The sequence below is a fragment of the Lepisma saccharinum genome, chromosome 14 (genome assembly GCF_977018435.1).
Source record: "Lepisma saccharinum chromosome 14, izLepSacc3.1, whole genome shotgun sequence".
In the NCBI taxonomy this organism is placed as follows: Eukaryota; Metazoa; Arthropoda; class Insecta; order Zygentoma; family Lepismatidae; genus Lepisma; species Lepisma saccharinum.
Genome location: NC_139242.1, coordinates 57,151,385 through 57,171,792, shown reverse-complemented (window position 1 = coordinate 57,171,792; position 20,408 = coordinate 57,151,385). Strand labels below are relative to the sequence as shown.

Here is a 20,408-nt window from a genome sequence, read left to right as displayed (position 1 = left end):
TCGATTAGCCTTTCTGTGCATAAAGTAGACTTAAATACGAAACTCAAACTAGATAAGTCTCCAATTTGAAGTGCATGCAAATACATTAGAGATAATAGCAGGTAAATAAGTCTCCAGTTGGTGGAAGTTATAAAAAGAAATTGAAGCAGGGGACATAGGCAAGTGAGTGGTCCGGGCGATGAATTCCAAGCATGCATATTGCTCAACAGATTGGAACTTGCCGTGGACGCGACTAGCGCTTAGGATTATATTCTACTCGCGAAGGAAAGGCAAACCAACTTTGCAAAGTGGAGGGCTTCGTTCATTAGCTGTTGTTTACACGCGAAATGCCTTGCTCTGTAGATAAGTGGTATCGCGCCAAGAGTACGGCTAACTGATAAAACCGGGAGAGAGTAATTTATCCTGTTACACTGCGAGGTACTGCTGCGAAATTGCGTAAACAGATGGTGGGAGTGCTTGCCGTTTGCTGATGTTTACTGCGAACATTTTGCACCACGGGGAATGACCGAGAAACGATAATATTTAACGGGTCATTCGGTGCGAAATCAAGTGTTTGTGAAGTAGACTGTAAGGTAATACCAAGCTAAAATGGTGTCAGTTTGGTTTACAATACGTTACGACCAAATAGTTTTCAATCTTAGTATATAAAAATGGATGTATGTTTGTTCCGGTATAACTCTCGAACGCCAGGAGCGATTTCAACCAAACTTGGAACGAGAGTCACTTGCAATCTGGAAAGAAATACTGTGGGGGTAAGACACCCCTGGCACCCCTAGGGGTGGGAGGGGGGTGACATGTAATAAATAATCGAAAACGACCGATGTTAGTCTGGAATCCATAGTTTTCGGGGTGTCTAAGATGAATAGTGGCACTCCCAATGCCGTTCCACTTCAAGTTCATCACTTATCGGGATGGGGGTGAAAATTAAAATGTCAAAAATGACCAAGATAGTGTCGAATCCATAGTTTTTGAAGTCTCTAAGCTAATTGGTACCATTCACGACGACTAAACTTGGTACACATATGACTTACAATCTGGAAAGAAATACTGTGGGGGTAAGACACCCCTGGTACCCCTAGGGCTGAGGGTAGAAAAGGGTGACATGTAAAAATTATCGAAAACGACAGATATTAGTGTGAAATTCAGTTTTCTGGGTCGCTAAGATTAATAGTGACTCTCCCAATGCCGTTCAACTCCCAAGATACCTCTGGCAACCCTAGGGTTGGGGGTGACATTCAAAACGACCGATATTAGTGTGGAATCCATAGCTTTCTGGGTCGCTAAGATGAATAGTGACACTCCCAATGCCGTTTGATTTATTTATTCTTGCTCTTGGAGGTGGAACTAAAAATGTTGTTCATAAATTATTGTTAAATTTATATTATAGTGAATTTGTAAAAGATAAATAAAGGTAAAAGTGCTCCCCTGTGCTTAGCACCACGCCATGACGGCGTATAGGGGGTGTGGGGGTAACGCCCCACACTTCCTTGATCCGGTCGTGAGTGAGGGTGATGTGATCAGCATCACACCCCTGACCGCCTTTACCTGGGTGGGCGCCGGAGCAGCTTCCAACATTAGAAAAGTTCCCAGATTTGAACCGGCCGGGGATCGAACCCGGGACCTTTAGCATGGTAGTCAGACGCGTTACCGACTGAGCCACCGCGGCCACTATTTGTAAAAGATATCACTTTATAATTTGTATACTGTACTTATGCTTTTAAATAGCTGTAAATAAAATTAGTTACATTTTACGCTATAGTTAGAATTCATTAAACAGCCGGGCAACGCCAGGTAATTTATTTATTTATTTATCGAACTCAACAGGTACATACCTAATTACAGAGCCCATGTGAAGGATACATAGTGAATACAATTACATATATTTCTGTAATATATACATATATAATATATATATATATATATATATATATATATATATATATATATATATATATATATATATATATATATACATACACACACACACCTACATAAAATACATTTAAAATTATTTCCTATATATATATATATATATATATATATATATATATACACACACACACTTGATCACATATCATTTCATTAGGAAATTATGTGTTTAAGCTTAGGTTATTGTGTTAATAGTGGCTTTACTGAGGTCCCTTAGGTTCATAAAAAAGATGTCAATGGTGTTATTCTTGATTAGCAATTTATTGTAACTGGTGCACATAAAATTGTATAACTCTGATGATGGAAACTGTCTAATCCAATTTTTATAAAATATAAATTCATGTGAATACGTTCATTGAAATGGAAGGGGAAAAGGTTCGTCCTATTGATATAGTCATGAAAATATGTTCATTGAAATAACACGAAAGTAATTTCCTTTGCTAAAATTCCATGCCAATAAGTTAATTGAAATAGTTGGGAAATTCTCTCTCAAGTAGTACAAAGTCGCTGGTACACATTCATTGAAATAGCAGGGAGATTATTTCTATTTGATGCAAGGGCAGCTGCAAACACGTTCATGGAAAGCTCCATCACTTTGTGTACGTGGCATAATATTCGTGAAAAGGCAGGGAAAGAATCCCCTGCAATTGGTGCATTTTCATACCTGTGCGCTCAGTTAACCCTTAACTGGTGTGGTACGGGTCAAAACGCGGTCGAGCGTGAATTTCCATTTCTATAGTTTATGAGTCTTCCGGTAGAGGGCTCTGGTTCTCAGTTGCTGAATATAGTGTGTATTGACAGCAGTTGCCACCTGACATGTGCAGTTGATTGTTTTCGTATAATAGCAAGTTCGGGTCAATCTGACCCACACCAGATCGTTGACGTTATCATTTTTTGTGGGGTTTGGTGCTAGGGCGCGAGACGTGAACAAAAATTTGGCCAACGATTGTGACGCTATACGTCGTTTGATTGAAAATGAAGAGTCAGATGATAATGTGGAAATTGATAGTGATGATTCTGAGCTTGTAAAAAGTGCAAACGGCCTGTGTGTGGCATATGCACTGAGATTTGGCATATATTGTGACCGAAGTTAAATGATGCAGAAAAAAGAACTATTCAGTTCATAAACACTTTATGAATGTCAATGTTTTTATTCATGTTGGTTTCCTTAATTCCATATACTGAACAATTATCTTGAACATTAGTGAGTTCAGAATTTTCAAGCAAAATATCAGTCTCTGTAAACAAGAAAGAAATGGTAAATAATAGCTGATATTTTTTGAATATTTTAGTGTGAAGAATTTTAAGCAAAAATATGTTTTGTATACTTAATTAACATTAATGTAATAAATATTCAATTTTATAATTATTTGATCAAATACTCTCAAAATAAAGAAAAGAAACCCTGGGTCATTTTGACCTGCACAACACTACTGGCGCGACTCCCAAGTCCACCACACAAGTTAAGGGTTAAATATGAGGCAAATCATCTCCTCCAATTGTTAAATTATCATGCCTATATGTTGAATGAAGAAGCAGGAAAGCTATCTTCACCAATTCTTACATTATCATCTACGACGCCAAGGGTCCCGGGTTCGAATCCCGGCCTGGACATGGATTGTGAGTGTCCATTCATCAACATCATGTCATCCCCATCTTCGCAAATTAGCCAAAAGTGACACAAAAAACGAAGTAAAATATAGCAAATCAATCAATCTTACATTATCATGCCTATGCGTTGAATGAAAAAGCAGGGAAATTTAATCTCCTCCAATTGATACATTGTTTTGTGTTCAATGAAATAGGAGTTTAATAATCTCCAAACAGTGCATTATTATGCCCAAGTATTTATTGAAGTAGCAAAGAAATAAATAGTCTTATTAATAGCAACAATGTCATGCGAAACGTATATTGAAATAAGAGGGGGACATAGTGTCAAGCTGGATAACAGCGTTTTGAAGATAGTCTGCTAGGTGACTTTACGTCATCTCATTAGTAATCCTGTAGGAATTGAATCTTTGACTGCTTGCACTAGGGACGTCGGCGATAGCAGTATGTTAATCAGAACTGTAATAGTGACAATATTTTGAATCGGCCCTCGTAGCAAAAACTGATAAGACTGTACCTGTCGCCTATTCCTCAAATTTCTTTTAAAGCGTACATTTTTTTCTAGAACGACAATGGTGGAATTTTTATACTACTGGCAACGCTGTCAGAGTGCATGCATCCCACATCGTTGACCTACATGCCTTGATTGCTATTGTCGCGGTCTTGTCACCATTCATATGTGTGTGACTGAGTGAGTGACTGCGTTGATGTAGGTTCCGTGGAGGCGGGAGGGCAGGCGAACCAGGCACGAGTCACAAGTCATCCCAAGTTACGCAACAAGATGAACGGCGCAGCCAGCAACCGCCATGCTATCATAATTCCTTCTCCTTGCGCCTATGACAAGCGCTATATGTTTTACTAGCACTCAAACCAATGCATCACATGACCCGGCCGTAAATCAGGCTCACTCGCAACGCCGGACCCCTGAGAGGGTGAGGACGATGTGCACTGTCGCTGCAGAATAAGAGCTTCCTGTTCTCTCGCACTTTTTTTGGCTTTAAATTCCATTTTTGCACCGATGATTATGCAGGCCAGAGACAGATGAGGCAGTGCGAGAAGTGTGTGAACGCGCGTTGTCTTGCAGCAGGGAGAGAAATTCCGAACAGTGTTTCCTCTTCTCGAGAACGTCGTAGGAAGCTTTAGAGATAAACATATAGTTTATATGCTGGTTATTGTAGCTCGGTTAATCGCGACGATTATGAAATATAACGTAGGTTAAACGCATCCAAAATCCCCTAGCATCGGTGCACGAACGCTAACCATTCTGCCACAAGAGCTGACGAGAAGCATCTTGTTACTTGGGGGAGTTGTGGTGTCATGGTCTTTTGACGTAATTTCTTGGCAACCTGCACAACCGATACGGAAACACGTGCTTCGTGAAAAAGTTTAATTTTGGAAAAATATCTTACAAATGTGGCTATTATGTTCTTGGGGTGGGAGGTCGGGGATGAAAATTTACCTTTTTGTTGCCATGGGTACTTGGGTCTATTGGTGGGGTCACACCCTTCTCGTCCTTCAGACGACGTGGCGTTTCTTTGTGAGAATGGAAATTCGCTAACGGCGTTACGAAACCCTTTCAAATATTACAACAGATGATCTAAGACTCAACTGATTATTTTATTTTTTTATTTTCCCTTTTTGATCTTTTTTTGGGAGGGGCAGGGGGACTCAACTGATTATTTTCCCTTTTTGATTTTTTTTTGGGGGGCAGGGGGTTTCGTTCATTTGTTGTGGTGTTTGCATCTCCTGAAAAAACAATCTTATTCGTCTCAGGTGCAAACAGAATGCGTCTTCACGACATAGATGGGAAGCGAGGATCTATTGTCCGTCCACTGAAAGAAAAGTCAATGCAAACAAAACGACGTGACTTGCGAAAAGTAGTTACGTGCCAGTTTATTAATCTGAGACCTTCCATAGATTTACTGAACCAACACATTTGTTATTGTTATTTTTAGTAGCCTTTATCTATCATAATAATTCGCATTAAGAGTTTCGTGCAACTCAAACAGGAGGAGAAATACATCGACACCCCTTAACATTAAAACATATTTCCACACAATAGGAATAAATGTGCACCGTATATCAAACTGTATTTCGTGCCTCCACATCACTTCTGTCCTAAGCTTCCTGCTCAGGACACTCAGAAGACTAGTTTGTGTTGTCTGTGCATAGAATAATAAATCACATTCCCTAGGCATAGATACAGACACTATTGTCGTCCAAACGCACATCGCTGGTGCCACTTGGCAAATATTTCACCTCTTGTCGTTTTTTTTAGTCTTATAATATCAATTTCGTCCAGACACATCGTGGCTGTTGGTGGAAGGTGACGTTCAGGGGAGAGAGCCGTTGCAGTTCGGGATTACACATTTATCAGTAATCTGAGCTTTCCTTGTCGCGACAGGCAGCTCGGCAACAAGCCCACCATTTAATAAGGTTCTTTCTCTCCTTCTCAGCCTCCCTCTCTGCATCTTTTTTTCTCCTGCATCTGCCTCTCTCTCGCGTTCGCTTCTCATTCAGGCTAATTTATGCCCTGGTTCTCTTGCGCGAGGAGCAACCCTTCGTCTGGAATTTCTACGTTTGAAGGGATGGATCCTCGCGAGACAGGAAACTGCCGTGACTGTCTGCCTTGATCTATGTCTTTACAGTCGTCACAAGTCTGCCTGCGTTTCCATGGAGGGGTTCCAGAGTGCGTGTTCTTGCGTTTATGGACACGTCGCCCCCACGTGTGCATGAGATCACGTCTGTTTATACGTATTTATTTTCATTGATCTAATCCTGCGGGCGAAGGTATTGTTTCGAGTAGAATGATAAACTTTTCGTAGGAATTTCCTCTTTAAAATCCCCATCGTTTTAATGTGACAAATTTTTGCGCTGATGCTACTATTCATACTCTTGATCTCCCCAATTTAAGTATTGTAAATTTCCTTTGGTTTCCACATTTCCAAGATTTTGGTACAAATCACTTTTCAGCATATTCGTATATACAGTGCGTCCATTTCTATCTTCAGCCGAGAGATCGGGAGAAGCGTGGCGGGCGGCGCTGACGGAGATGCCGACATTTGCGGCCTGTAATACCCGCTTATTTTTATGGACATATGCAGACATTTATATAAATATTGCAAAACGAGCACTAACCTGTGTTATAATTTATCATCTGTAATTCATCCAAGTTCTGCCCTTATATACACAAATAAATACGCTTTAGAAACTATGTTAAGAACCACAGACAATAAAACATTTTAATCATAGTTTTGACCAGTAACGTCCTGCTTAAGTTTATATCCTTGAAAGAGTTTTGTGGCGATGGGAATCGTTTGGAGGTTTCGAATGTGCAACACTGTATCAAGATTACGCTGCAGACGAAACCGTTAAAAGTTAATGGTTTTCGTGAGCTTCCTTGCAATCCGAAATCTCCGAGCTCGAGTTTTTTTGTTCCTTCGCGACTAGATGAAGACAGAGCTGTGAATATAGTGGCGAGCAATGTAAGCCAAGAGCATGTTAATTTCGTACTGTGCGCAAGAGTGTTATTCTTGGTTACTTGCAGTTACTTGTTTGTGTTATTGCAGTGTGTGTGTGTGTTGTGTCAGTTAGACGATTGGAATGCCAGCCGCAAGGTTCACGTTAGAACAAAGAATTTTTATGAATGACACTTACGTGAAAACAGACTCGTGTCGAGAAGTGTGTAGGCAATTTGTACAGAAATTCCCAGGCGTTTCACCTCCACATAGAGATACGGTTAGCCACCTTGTCCTTAAATTACGAGAAACTGGATCGTTAAATTTTAAAACACCTAAGCAAAAACGACGGATTCTAACCGAAGCAAAACTCGATGATATTGGTGCAGCGTTAGAACGTTCTCCAAACAAACCTCTACGCCGTGTTTCACAGGAGATGGGCCTGTCAAAATCATCAGCACATACAGCTACTAAGCTAACTAAGCTACTAAAATTAAAACCGTAATCTTATAACACAGGTTAGTGCTCGTTTTGCAATATTTATATAAATGTCTGCATATGTCCATAAAAATAAGCGGGCATTACAGGGCGCCAATGTCAGCATCTCCGTCAGCGCCTCCCGCCACGCTTCTCCCGATCTCTCGGCTGAAGATCGAAATGGACGCACGGTATATAATATATATGTATGTGTGTGTGTGTGTGTGTGTGTAAAAAATAAATGATACAAATTGCACTAAAACTAATAATAATGGAATAAAGGTGCACAGTACAGTATCATTTCGAATATTTTCTCAAACCAAAACGCGTTCATTTCCCTTGCTGAGTTAGAGGGATGTCCGGTACTTTAGATCCTGCTCATATCCCTGGGGACTTGAAATCCTGCTCATTTCCCAGGGTGTCCGCGATTTTAGATCCTGCTCATTTCCCAGGGTGTCCGCGATTTTAGATCCTGCTCATTTCCCAGGGTGTCCGCGATTTTAGATCCTGCTCATTTCCCAGGGTGTCCGCGATTTTAGATCCTGCTCATCTCGCAGGGTGTCCGCAACTTTAGATTTTGCTCATTTCGCAGGGTGTCCGCAACTTTAGATCCTGCTAGTATCCCAGTGTTGCCACTACTCGTTTAACCTAATTGCACAACTTGTGGCATATTTAACCAGTATGTTCCATAAATTATATGTACAACTACGTATATACCGCCTTACGTAACAATGCCAATCATTTCCTCTGCTGTCTGCAGCTGCACTTTTCCTGAAAGATGAGGTACAAGTAACTTAACGCAGACACTGTTGCCAGTTGTCTGACGGTAGATTGCTCACATTAGAAGACATGTGTCAGTCAGCGTGTTTCAACGAGAGCTTTGCTCTCTGCATGTGCCGTTCACTTACACAATATTTTATTCTTTGGCGTAGTCATTCGCCAACCATGCCCCCCTCTCTCCTTCTTTTCCTAGTGCCTTGTAACGTAAGCCCTTGTCTCCGCAGTGTTGCCGTCACAGTTTTTTGGGGGGTGATTTCTTCATTTATTTTGTTCTTCGAAACCCCTGTCGGTTTGCCACATGTCGAAGTCCCCGTGACATATGAGGCGTTGACGTCGTATCCCAGTGTGACTGCCTGCGCGGGATGCCACGGGAGAACATGGAGATAGACAGGTGCGAGGGAGAGAAGAATATGAAAGAGCGGGAGGATAAGAAGAAAGAGATGAAAAATTTGTAAACGTCAAGGCAAGTCGGCAGGCGGTCTATCGTTCTCCCGCAGTCGGAATGAAGCGTCGGTGTAGGATGACTGCGGTAGCCAAGCCCATGAAAGATGGAATGCCTGAGTTTCCGTGCACATGTGCTGGAGCTGTTGAGGTGAACGTGCTCTGGGATGTCTCGTCTCTCCCGTCGCATCTAAAAATTCCAGCGCTCACATGTATCTTGTGATTCATCTTGGAGCAATGCTTGAAGGAAAGCCAGAGCAATATCTGTTCTGGGTTTAGTATACTCACGCAATCTCTCATCCCTGATTTTCTGTAAAGTTCCTAAGTTGTATCTTGATCCAGTAAGAAAAATTCACATCTAAATAATGCAACTATGGTAACAAGAAGCCGGTGATTTTGTTTTAATCTGGTGCAAGTGGGGAAGAAGCTGTGGAAAATTAAACGTGTTACATCATAGGAAATTAAGAATAATGCATACACGGAATCAGCTGGTTAGGTGCTTGACTGAAATGGCGTTGTCAAGTGGCAAGTGAGTTGTCGGGAATTTAGAGGGTAGCAAAACCAGTTCAACTGCTTGGATTTTAGAGGGGAGAAACGAACTAGGTCAGCTGTCAGAATTTTAGAGGGGGAAACAATGGAGGCCAGCTGTCAGAATTTTAGAGGGGGAAACAATGGAGGCCAGCTGTCAGAATTTTAGAAGGGATAGAACAGGGCCAGCTGTCAGGATTTTAGAGGGGAAGTAAGGGTTATCGGCTGCCAGGATTTTAGAAGGAAGCAAACAAGGTCAGCTGTCAGGATTTTAGAGGAAAGCAGAAGAGGTCAGCTGCCAGGATTTTAGAGAAAAGCAGACGAGTTGAGTTTCCAGGATTTTATAAAAAAGGCAACCCCTACCAAAACACAAATAATTAACGAAATAATACCTAGAAGGATGCAGACAAGGTGAGCTGTCAGAAGTTTAGAAGGATGCAGACAAGGTGAGCTGTCAGAATTTTAGAAGGATGCAGACAAGGTGAGCTGTCAGAATTTTAGAAGGATGCAGACAAGGTGAGCTGTCAGAATTTTAGAAGGATGCAGACAAGGTGAGCTGTCAGAATTTTAGAAGGATGCATGCAGACAAGGTGAGCTGTCAGAATTTTAGAAGGATGCAGACAAGGTGAGCTGTCAGAATTTTAGAAGAATGCATGCAGACAAGGTGAGATGTCAGAATTTTAGAAGGATGCATGCAGACAAGGTGAGATGTCAGAATTTTAGAAGGATGCATGCAGACAAGGTGAGATGTCAGAATTTTAGAAGGATGCATGCAGACAAGGTGAGATGTCAGAATTTTAGAAGGATGCATGCAGACAAGGTGAGATGTCAGAATTTTAGAAGGATGCATGCAGACAAGGTGAGATGTCAGAATTTTAGAAGGATGCATGCAGACAAGGTGAGATGTCAGCATTTTAGAAGGATGCATGCAGACAAGGTGAGATGTCAGCATTTTAGAAGGATGCATGCAGACAAGGTGAGATGTCAGCATTTTAGAAGGATGCATGCAGACAAGGTGAGATGTCAGCATTTTAGAAGGATGCATGCAGTCAAGGTGAGCTGTCAGAATTTTAGAAGGAAGAAAACAAGGTCAGCTTTCAGGATTTTAGATAGGAAGGGCGAACCTGCGGGGAATTTAGTAGGAAACTAAGCAAATCATATCGGGTGTTTGAGGGTAAGACACCAAACTATAACAGAATGTTAGATGAAATAATCAGACACACTGTAAGGGAAATTTATTTCAACTTCTGTGCAGTAACCGTTGTTTAACTTGAGCATTTTTATTTTCTACCTTTGTACTGTGTCTAACCGTTGTTGTCATCTCCGTAGCGACAAGAAATAAACGGGTTATAAAACCCATTTTTGAAAGTTAACTTTGGCAGCGTTTTCTTTTGTCGTATCGGGGTGGCTGAAAGGGCAGTGTCAACCTGGTCTCCATAAAATGTGTTATGAAGTGTTGGATGTATAAGTGCAGCACGTTATGAGCTTTTAAAAAGGTTCGCAGCAGAGGAGAGAATCCACTGCAGAATGACCGAGGGAGGGGGGTCAAGAGTGTGCCGTTCACGACAGAGCCCTTGTATAATGCTTCCATTAGCCGCGCAGTAACTTGTCGGTGTTTTATAGTTTCAAGAGCGCAGGCTCGCGCTTTTTTTTACTTCTGAGCTGTCACAAGAAGAGAAAGAACCGAGGAAGCTGTTGACTCCAGTCGTAGAATAGAAATTGGGCCATCCATTGGTCATAACCCAGAGACGCATCACCATCGAATGGGAAGAATATACGTCCTCACCTCCCCCCTTTTCTTCCGTGTGATTTCCCAGTTATCCCAGAATCCTAGTGCCTCGTTTTTTGGTTTATTCCTTGGGCTACTCCCCCCTCTTCTTTTGTGTCGTGGTTGCGCGTCTTTTTTATTCTCCCTTCCTTTTAACCTCCCATTCTGTACTTAACTAGGAACATCTTTTTTCGCGGGGGTCGTGGGTGAGGGAGGGGGGAGAATAAACCTGTTGCTTTGCTGGGAAATTTGCGAGGAGTGCGGCCCCCTCTCGAAATTACGGCCCCCGTTTTAGTACCCCGTTATCCCCAGCTGGTCGGAGTTCGAGTAGTCTTGCGGTCATAGCTTGTCACTTCCCACGAATAAACCTGGTAATTTATGGGGGCTCGATGGTATCATTAGCGTAGCCCCCCCCCCCCCCGAGTATTTGATATGTGCTGCATCGACTGACTGTTTCCGAGTGAGCGGTGGGCGTTGCGACGGAAGACAGTGGGGCAGCGTACGAAGGAATGAAGGGTTGCCAGTGCGGAGCAGGGAAAAATCAGCTTAGTTAGGCATTTTATAGAATGACTTTCCCGATATATGCTACGCTCAGAAGCGGGATTGGAAGTACGTCAGGAATATTTTGTTCTTAAGCAGTTCCAGAATCAGTAGTGCCTTTTCGTAACTAGGAATGCTTATTTCTGTACGTTTCCCACGTCTTGCAGATTCCTGCTTCCCCCCTTCTCTACCACCCTCTTGAAGGTTCCTATTTCCCTCCTTCTTTACAACCCTCTTGCAGGCTCCTGCTTCCTTCCTTCTTTACCACCTTCTTGCAGGCTCCTGCTTCCTTCCTTCTTTACCACCTTCTTGCAGGCTCCTGCTTCCTTCCTTCTTTACCACCACCTTGCATGCTCCTGCTTCCTTCCTTCTTTACCACCACCTTGCATGCTCCTGCTTCCTTCCTTCTTTACCACCACCTTGCAGGCTCCTGCTTCCTTCCTTCTTTACCACCCTCTTGCAGGCTCCTGCTTCCTTCCTTCTTTACCACCTTTTTGCAGGCTCCTGCTTCCTTCCTTATTTACTACCTTTTTGCAGGCTCCTTCTTTACCACCTTCTTGCAGGCTACTGCTTCCTTCCTTCTTTATCACCTTCTTGCAGGCTCCTGCTTCCTTCCTTCTTTACCACCACCTTGCATGCTCCTGCTTCCTTCCTTCTTTACCACCACCTTGCAGGCTCCTGCTTCCTTCCTTCTTTACCACCCTCTTGCAGGCTCCTGCTTCCTTCCTTCTTTACCACCTTTTTGCAGGCTCCTGCTTCCTTCCTTATTTACTACCTTTTTGCAGGCTCCTGCTTCCTTCCTTCTTTACCACCTTCTTGCAGGCTCCTGATTCCTTACTTCTTTACCACCTTCTTGCAGGCTCCTGCTTCCTTACTTCTTTACCACCTTCTTGCAGGCTCCTGCTTCCTTCCTTCTTTACAACCTTCTTGCAGGCTCCTGCTTCCTTCCTTCTTTATCGGGGTGAAAGGGGATGACTTCGCTGAAGGCACCCACCACTTCCACGTAGTGTACCCGGCACATGCGATATTTCAGACCGACGAGGCTCTGACACATGGACTCACAGCCAGTAAAATCCTTTGTGGGGCTTTAGTTGTGTCGTCCACGTATGTTTGTGTATGTCCCTTTGTCACGTTCCTTTCCGAGTCTACATCACGGTAACGTTCCTAATCTCTTTTCGCGGTAGGGTTATGAGACTCCAAAATTATGGCTGCACGTCGTCTTCGCAGGTCATGACACAAATTAGAAGCAAACTTATACGCAAGGTTTATTGAAGACTTATCATCTATATTTTCACATGCTCAGTAACACAATGTCACTATTAACATTCACGATACGCAATCTTCATTCAACGATGCCCTTAAAATTGTATTTTCATAAACTTAGCATGTTCTGTGTGCAGATGCCCTGCGATCTAGGCAACTTCATTGTCGACACAACAAAGACTTTTCACAAATATCAATTGAATTAGGTTTAGATTGATATTTTTATCTATTTGTGTTCAGTCAATTGGTTACGAAACAAATCATTAATATATCTTTATTGAAATTGAATTGAAAAATCTGTAAATGACTGTATCTCACTAATAGTCTGATTTTTCTGGAACTTGCTGCATTTAAAAGATAAAATAATGCACAACAATACAACAACAGTAAGCAAATGAAACACGAGTCAGAAAATATTAACAAGGCGTATGCATTTCATCTTATCACAATTCATTCCAATCTTCACGATTAGCCAGAAGTGGAAGAAATGCGACATTGAACAACCTTCCTTCCGTATCCCTGGTGACTGCTTGCTCCCCTCACTCCTTTTTTTTTTTGTTTTAAAAATAATCCTTTTTTCGTAGTACCTGTTCGACTGTTTCAGAAGTTTAGTGCGTAACAAGCTCACAATAATGATGACACGTATTGCTGTCCTTTACGCCAATGTTAGTCAACAGTAAAACAACAAGCGTGGGTGAATCATGAGAACTCTACAATCCTTGCAATTCAGGGAAATTATTATTTTTCTTTTCCCGCCTTCACTTCCGATAACTTTGCGAGCCCTGCAAACCCTGACTTTTTCATGGCTGCTGGACGATGCGATGAAGTGCCTGTCTATAGTACTCTAACTCTGGTCCCATGGTCCTACTATCCGAGGAAATGACGGGGCGTAAAAGAGAGTCACAAGGATTCCCAGCCGAAATTCACAAGGCCCTTCCCGACTTTTTTACGAGATGGACACCTGTACGCGGATTATCTTATCTGTCTCTTTTATTTCCCCTCAGACGTACCAATGTTTCTCGGACGGGTGACCTCACTCCTTTCCGGCCGCAGTGCTACGGGCTACATCATTGCTGGAAGCGCCGTGTTTTATTGGACAAGTTAATGCCCGCGATATACTGGTTGGGGCTCCCGGAGAAAGAAATCACGGGATCGTGGTCCTTCAAAAAGGCCTCTTTCGGCCATCCTGGCGTCCTCATTTGAACCTTTTATCTGGCTTTCTCACTCGCGGCGTTCCTCCGCATGCGGGCCCATCGTCTTACCCTAACGGTTCTTCCAGGTACGGAGGAGTCGTTCACAGGTGTTCAACCAGGCCGTTGTGAATTCCTTTTCACTGGCTTTCATCACGTTTTCTTTCTTTTCCTCATCCTAATGCACGGAATAAAGGGTAGAACGGGGGGGAGACCCAATGAGGGACAGCTATATGCCATTTGCTCTAACCTGTGCTGTTCCCGCCATTGAGCGTGACGTCACTTGGACACTGTTGCCGTTTTGTTTGCGTCGTGTACGGAAGCCAAGTTGAAAGTGCCTCGCATGACAGGCAGAGCAAGCGTTTGTTTTAAAGCACAATGGTTCACCTTGTTTATTTCGCGATAGTTTCCACGGTGATTGATTTACTTTGAGTCTCTTTTCTGCCACTTTTGGCTAATCGCGAAGTGGTGAAGATGAGGGATGATTGATTGATTGAATTGCAAACGTCACATTATACGGGGACCAAAAGATAGAGAAGAAGAGAGAAAGAAAGAAAGAGATAAAGGAAAACTAGAAAGAGAGAGAGAAGGATAGAAGAGTGTGAAAGAAAATGAGGGACTTCTTTCGTTTCTTTTATCCTTCTTTCATTCTATCCTTTCTGTTTCTCTCTTCTTTTTCTCTCCTTTCTTTCATTCTTTCCTTTTTCACTCTTTATTTTTCCTTCCTTCTATCTATCTTTTTCTTGTTTCTTTCCTCCGTTCTTCTCTTTCTTTTCTCTCTCTCTTTTCTCTCTATCTCTTTTCTCTCTCTCTTTTCTCTCTCTCTCTCTCTTTCCTTCCAGTCCCTTAGCATTAATAAAATCAACCATGTCCCTGAGGACGAAACGCTCCTTATCTAGTTAAAAGCTGAGGCTGTAAAGAGGAACCTAGTACACATAAGGACAACACACAATCCTGCAGAGTATTATACTGGTCGTTGGGCTTGACGCAAGATCGTCGTTGGCCTGCAAGGCTGCAGTTACCGGAGTGGAAGTGAGGTTGGTATTTTGGTTGTCTTTGGAAAAGTGTCATTTCTTGCACCCCAGGATGAGTGAAGATTAAATGACAAATAATGAAGGGATACTCGGGAATAACACCTATGCCCAAGCTTGGTCTCAAACCCGCGAACTTCGGGGACAGATCAACATGAAAGAAGACACCAGCATACATTTTTTAACTCTTCTGCATTTGTAATTTTAGAGAGCAGTTTAGGGAAACAATGTAGCATTTCTGAAGCCTTCATATACTCCTGAAAAGTGAAACATAACGGTGCGCTGTTAGTCTCAGAGTTTGGTGGAGTTCCCACTGCGACAGCAGCACTCTCGTGCCAGCCACCATTCGTCGCGTGATGACAGAATATTAGGAAGTTCATATTCCGTAATAGGCATCATCCCTTTGATGGGTCACGCGGGGTGGAGGAAGGAGACGGCCATGTTTTGTTCTCGTTTCGTCGTCCCTCCTGAGACATTCCGTAGATGGCGCTGGATTCTGCTGTTCCTTCATTTGTCTTCCGCCATTTGTCAGCGGGGAGGGTGTAGAGGTCACCAGCATCGATCTCATTCAGTCGTCAGCAAGAAACGTCACGTGACCAGCCGAGGAAGCGTCCTTTTTGGTGGCAGTGTTATGTCTAAAATCGGAAGCTGTGTTTTTCTAATACTTTTTTAAGTTTTTGTTTTTTTGTTATGTTAAAATGTATAATCAGCACATTAGAGTTCTCTATGCTGTGGAGGTGAAGGGACATGGCACTACAGAACATTCACAAGGGCTGGAACTTGCTGGAAACAAAGCTTTCCGGAAACGTCCTGTTATATAGATCCACCAACTTATTTGAAACCCTGGCCAGAAACAAGTGGCGCTAGTGTCGAATGTTTAGGAGGGGAGCTCGGGAACTCTGGGGCAAGGGAAGGGATGGCAGAAACACGTGTTTTCCCCCCTGTGTTGCCAAATCTAGAAGTGGGCGTGTGCCGTGAAAGGTTTGCAAGTAAACAAAAATGCAGGCCGAATATTAAGTTTCGTTTCTAGACGTGGTAATTCAAATAACATAGCATAAGAGAGAGGAGGGAGGGGGACACTAAAGTTAAAAACGCCTGCTGTCTCGCAGAAGGATATCAACAATTTAAACACATAAGATTAATATTCTAAATTATGTAAACTATAAAAAAAAATGTAAAAAAAAAAAAAAAGAAAAAAGCATGAATCCAAGTTTCATCAATGTAAACAACAGGCCTCCCTTCGTTGCGGAATCTGTTGATCGCACGAAGATATCTTGCTATCCAAACCACAATGTTGCTTCGTTCAACCAGAGCTAAGCGAGAGTTTCTACATTTTTTAAATTTAAAGCCTATTTGTTTCAAAATTTTCCGTAATGTTTCTCCCCCCCCCCCCCCCCACCTGATAATTAATTTCTTCCTTAGCAATAGCTAAAAGTTTCAATATTGTAGGAACTTCTCTTTTCACTACGTACATTTCATGGACAATTTCTGGTCAGGGGTTTGTAAATCTCTTTTCTCTCTTTTCAGTTTTTTAAGCAATGACTCCGACCGTCCCGTTAGATATAATGCTCTCTTTAGGAGTTGATCGCGAGGATAATTCCACCCGTCTCTTTTCTCTTCTTCACACTTCTCGATGATTCGTAGTAGCAAATTTCGCTCACTGCTGTGCACAACTTTCGACACTTTACACTTACTCAACAACAGGTCTACGCACATCAACAACACTCCTCGAATTCTTGAAGAGAGTAAAATTAGCAACACTGTCAGCGGAAGTGGGAAGGTCCTTGCCTGACCACCGCCAGAGCAAACACCGGGGGTGAAAGAGGGGGGTGGGGGAGGCCGGTTAGTTCGCATATTTTCCGAGGTTTCAGAAAGCTTGGTGGATCTATACAGGTTGAAACATGGTAAGAGTTTGTCCACTTCATGTTCAGATACGGTTATCGAGACTGGACCTACAGTTCGAAGTGGATCCAAAGTGTTGGGTACAATATGCTCCCACCGGTGATCGAATGGCATCTTGATTACCGCTGTTTTATAGAGGAGAGACTGTTGAAACATGGGAGCTCGGTCATAGCGCAAGGGGTCAGAGAACTGAAGCCACGTTACCGCTACCGCAAGTGTCTTCTCGCACTAGCTGCTCTTTCCCTACAATAGGCCCAAGCACAAGTTCCCCTCAGACTTTGACAATATCAGTACCACAAAACGCCTTTGTCCATAGCAACCGAATCTTTCACCCTTCCCCATAAGCGACGAGAAGCAATCTCTTCTTTGGATAATACACAGAGAAAAATGTTTGTTTGGATAAACCAAAAAAAATGGTAGTGGTGAACAAATCGTTTGTTTAAATAGGCATCAACCAAACAATTGTTCACCAGTACCAAAAGATTTGGTTAAGTTTTATTTGTTTGTCGTAAACAATTTTTTGGTTACCAAAACCAAATATTATTTTGGTAATTCTAACAAAATGTAGCCCATTTGTGTAGGAAAACCAAATAATTTAGTCAAAATTACCAAACTATTTGTTAAATACTTTATTCATAATCACTTACGTTATAATTTGGCTAATTTTAGCTAGGGTGGATAGTTTGTAGAAACTAACTGATCTCAAAATACACATTCAGCATAGAAAGTTCACATGAACTAACCGTTTTTCGAGGGTGTTTGTTTTTCTGCGCCACGCTTAGCTTCTACTTATATAGTCCAGAATCAAAAAGGTTGCTCATGGGAGATTCATTTTTATTCACTGCAGTACATTTTATTCTTTAATTTGTAGCTTTGCTGTTCAAATATCTTTCGAAGAGTGTTAAAGCACAATTTTTCACTATGATTACAATCAAACGTACCATTATTTGTTGTACAAAAACTTACGTTTCTTCTACACATTTTGACAGAACCATCTAGCGGCCGTTGTATGAAACTCAGTATAAAGTAAGTATATTCTGAGCTTTTTTTTCAGAATATTAGGTTACACAACAACATAAAGACTCGCTTCGAGTAACTGGACAATCGTTATTTCAAATTCGAAAGCACGCTCACGCACATATAGTAAATTTAACCAAACGTTTTGTTTCTCTTTACTTACATATGTATCATTTTGATTACGAGTACCATATTTCTTCTGACCAATTTTTTTTGTATTCTTATACAAAATTATTTAGTAATTACAAGCAACATTTGGTTATCGGAAACAAAAAGCATAACCAAACAGATCAACCAAACTTTTTTGGTAATTCCAAACAAACCAGTTTTTTCTGTGTAGGACCTTTGTGTATTTGGAAGAATTCTCGTGTTGTTTTCGCTGGTGTCTTAAATAACGGTGCCACGAAATTATTACATCTGTCTAAACAGCAAGAGGCTTCACAGAAGTCCATTCTCTGAAATGCCCTAGTAATTCTTAGAACGTCTACTTTTTTCAACATTTAGAATTCGGTGTCTGCCTTCCAAATGAAGCCGTACCTTAACCTCCCGCCTCATTGCGAAAAGATCACCGCCTACTGACAGAAAACAATAATATACTCGACACGTTCGTTCTTTCCTATATCTGGTAAAATGTTCATAAATATGCCCATGTTCATTCACAGCAAAACCCACGATAGAATTCCCTTGTTTACGACTTCTCGTCGATACAGAACATCTGCGTCACCTTAGCGTCCGTTCCTCACAATTTTTTGCATGGGGATGGGAGGAGAGTTCAGAATAAGAGGGAAGGGGGAGTATGAGAGAGAGGATTTCGCGTATAATACTGACTAATGGATAAGAGTCAAACATTTGATCCTGTTTGCTGCAGCCGTAATGTTCATGAAAGGTAAATATACCATGTGCACCGCATGTGCGCTTTAATCTTCCTATGTGCCTCTCCCGTACGTTCAAGCTAGCACGAACATGTTCACCCGTTTATGCTCGCTTTGAATTAGTGGTAAAAGTTCGGTATATCGGAGACACATTTCTTCAATTTTACAGAAGAAACTACTTAAGGAAATGAGTTTCTCTAAGGTTTCTAACGTTCGTCGAGGTATTTTCTTTCATCGTAGAATCTCGTATTTGACCGGGAAATCATGTATTTTGCAAGACGCACAATTGCCATTGCTTTCCCGACGTGAAGCGGATGTGATGACGTAACCCCCTGTAAGTGTTTCCACCCCCCTTTTTAACTATGCTTGCCTAACCTAACCTTATCCGAAATGGTTCCAGAGTCTATTCGTGAATGGTTCGTGGGGCTATCTGTCAGCTACCCGTGCATAATGTACAATTTGCACATTACGAACACGATAGCAGGTGCTTTTCGGTTACGAAAGCGAAGAAATGAATCAAAAGAAGTACTCTCTGTATGTTAAAATTTGTGTTTGTTTTCGTGTAAAAAGCATAATGGCACCTTGAACTATGTTTCGCAATACACAATTGGTAAGTACGAACCATGCGAAACACAAAATATCCGATTTTAATGTGTCTCCGATATAACGAACATTTACCCCGAATTAGTGACTCGAGAGGATTCGACCAATGAACACGCGAGGTGGAAAGGGATTGCATGGAAGGGGCAACACGCTGCACCTACCAGGCTTTTTCAGCAGCGCACATTGCTTTGCTCCGCCCACTCGCGTCCTTCCGTTCTCTGTCGTTATGCTTATTAGAGTTGCTCCAAAGACTCCATCCTGGAACAGAGTTGCTTTCCGTTGTGGTATCGTAGTCATTGTAACTTTTTTACTGGAATGGAGCAAGTACGTAGTGCGTTTGAAGCAATCTAAGATCAGCAGAACAGTAGTAAGGAGATCGGGAGCGGCGCTCGCCAATAAAGGCGCGCTACAGGAAGCTCCCGTGCTGTTCTCGCCAGAAGAGGCGGGCTGCAGGAAGCTTCGGAGCGGCGCTCGCCAATAAAGGCGGGCTGCAGGAAGCTTCGGAGCGGCGCTCGCCAATAAAGGCGGGCTGCAGGAAGCTTCGGAGCGGCGCTCGCCAATGAAGGCGGGCTGCAGGAAGCTTCGGAGCGGCGCTCGCCAATGAAGGCGGGCTGCAGGAAGCTTCGGAGCGGCGCTCGCCAATGAAGGCGGGCTGCAGGAAGCTTCGGAGCGGCGCTCGCCAATGAAGGCGGGCTGCAGGAAGCTTCGGAGCGGCGCTCGCCAATGAAGGCGGGCTGCAGGAAGCTTCGGAGCGGCGCTCGCCAATGAAGGCGGGCTGCAGGAAGCTTCGGAGCTGCGCTCGCCAATGAAGGCGGGCTGCAGGAAGCTTCGGAGCTGCTGGCGAGCTGCAGTCACTTCGAGGCCGATTTCGCTTGCATATGGATAAATACCTTTTAAAATTACCTTTTCCTTATTGGCAGTTAAGAGAGCAACGGAAAATCGCAATTCTTAAACAGAATCGTCGTATTTTGAAATCAAGAGCGAGGTGCTGCTTGAAATAA

The 20,408-nt window shown here is 42.6% G+C and overlaps 1 protein-coding gene across 6 annotated transcripts in view; it reads left to right on the top strand.

The window, feature by feature from the left end:
* The window catches only part of exd (PBX homeobox extradenticle), a 532,389-nt gene that overhangs the window by 114,238 nt on the left and 397,743 nt on the right, over positions 1 to 20,408 (top strand). The gene's annotated exons all lie outside the window — the stretch shown is intronic.